At 40.3% G+C, this 2,222-nt stretch overlaps 1 non-coding gene across 1 annotated transcript; it reads left to right on the top strand.

Annotated features, from left to right (window-relative positions):
* The first annotated feature begins 1,676 nt into the window (after positions 1-1,676).
* Positions 1,677-1,783, top strand: LOC131238435 (small nucleolar RNA R71). The gene has a single exon (XR_009167844.1). It is a non-coding gene; the product is annotated as a small nucleolar RNA R71 (small nucleolar RNA).
* Positions 1,784-2,222: the final 439 nt, after the last annotated feature.

Below are 2,222 nucleotides of genomic sequence, written 5' to 3'. Positions count from 1 at the left end.
ATGTCATCATCAAAATCATGGGAGTGGGCCAGGCACGTCTCTAGAGGGTCAGAGGATAAGGTCAGAGGTGTCGTATCTTCCACTAAAGAGTCAATCATATTAATGTCGTGGAAATCGTCATCATCCTCTAAGTTTCTGCCGTTATTGAAAAAGATGTTTGACTCCAATGTCATATTCCCAAAGGACATAGTCATGACACCATTCCTGCAATTGATAATTGCGTTTGAAGTATCAAGGAATGGGCGACCAAGAATGACGGGAATCTAAGTGCTCATGTTTTTTATGGGTTCAGTGTCCAGGATGATAAAATCTACAGGGTAGTAAAATCTATCGACTTGGACCAACACATCCTCAATTATCCCTCTTGGTATATGAACAGAGCGATCAACAAGTTGTAGTATGGTTAGGGTGGGTTTTAATTCACCCAAACCTAACTGTTTGTATACCGAGTAGGGAATCAAATTGACGCTCGCTCCTAAGTCAAGAAGTGCATGATCAATTCGATGGTCCCCGATTACATATGATATGGTTGGGCTACTGGGATCCTTGAATTTCAGTGGCACGTCTTGCTTTAGGATGACACTCACTTTCTCGGTCAAGAAGATCTTCTTTTGAATACTCTGTCGTCGTTTAGTTGTGCATAAGTCTTTCAGAAATTTAACTTATGAAGGTATCTGTTTTACGACATCAAGTAGAAGAATGTTGACTTTCACATGTTTCAACACCTCTAAGATATCCTGAGAGTTAGAGAGAGGTTTTGGAGCGACCAACCGTTGGCGAAATGGAGCAACTGGCTTTTTTAGAAGTTCCGGTTCTAATTTTTGTGGAGCATCACAAGATCCATCATTGTTGTCCTCTTCCGGTTCTTGAGGCTTTTCGGGCCTAACCGGAAGGGTTTTATCAATGATCTTCCCACTCCTAAGAGTGGTGATGGATTTAGCATGCCCCATTTGATTTGAAGAGCTGGGATCAATTATCTCGTATTGCGGTTTAGGATTAGGGAGCGGTTATGCAGGAAGCATCACCTTTTCTATAACCGTCATACGTGAATCCATCTTTTGCATAAAGTCTCGCATTGCATGGGTCAGCTCTTGCATGAAATTTTAAACCAGTTCTTCTTGAGGTTTCCTCTGATTTAGATTTTGATTGAAGAAACTTTGAGGGGTAGCAGTTTGTCCATTTCTCCAACTAAAGTTTAGATGATTTTTCCAACCAGGATTATACGTATTAGAGGTTGGTCCATTGAAAGGTCTTTGATAATTATTTACGGCATTGGATTGTTCATTCAACACTTCTTGAAAGGCGGGTATTGTAGGGCAATTTTCAGTTGTATGAATGTTGCAATCACAGATGTCGCAAACACTTTCATTAACCTTATCCTCTTTCCTTCCATGGCCTCAACTTTTCTTATGAGCATAGTCACTTTATACTTGAGATCATCCTCTTCTTTCAAGAGATACAATCCACCTTTCTCCTTTAATTGAGCTGGCCTAAACGTGGTGTTTGATTTTGGGTAATAATCCCATGATTGTGTTTTTTCAGCAAGACTATCGAGGTAATCCCATACCTCATCGACATTTTTATTAATGAATTCTCCATTACACATTGTCTCAACCATTTGGCGCATGAAAGATGTCAGTCCATCATAGAAAAAATTTGTAATGCGCCACATTTCAAAGCCGTATTATGGGCATAAACTGACCAAATCCTTGAACCTTTCCCAACATTGGTAAAATGTTTCATCCTCCTTTTGGGTGAAGTTCATGATTGCTTTTCTAAGGGTAATCGTTTTATGATGTGGAAAAAATTTCTTTACAAATTCCCTTTGCATATCATTCCATGTGCCAATGGATCTAGGACGCAGTGAATGTAACCACGTCTTAGCCTTCTCTTTTAAGGAAAAAGGAAAGAGTCTCAGCCTGACTGTGTCCTCAGACATATTTTGAAAATATAAAGTGGTTCTGAGCTCATCAAACTCTTTGAAATGTAGATATGGTTCTTCAGATTCAAGCCCATGGAACTTAGGAATGAGTTGGATAACCCCTGGCTTGATGTCCATATGTCCTGTATTTTTAGGAAAAATCATGCATGAGGGCGTACTCACCCCCGCTGGTTGTAAATAATCTTGTAAGGTACGTGGCGGGGGTGCTTGATACACCTCATTCTCATCCTGAATATCCTCCACCCTAGGTTGGGGTAGAAGAGGTTGGTTTTCAGCCATC

Source organism: Magnolia sinica, chromosome 2 (genome assembly GCF_029962835.1).
Source record: "Magnolia sinica isolate HGM2019 chromosome 2, MsV1, whole genome shotgun sequence".
NCBI classification, from domain to species: Eukaryota; Viridiplantae; Streptophyta; class Magnoliopsida; order Magnoliales; family Magnoliaceae; genus Magnolia; species Magnolia sinica.
Note: the sequence above shows the minus strand (reverse complement) of the source record. Positions and strands in the feature narration are given on the sequence as shown.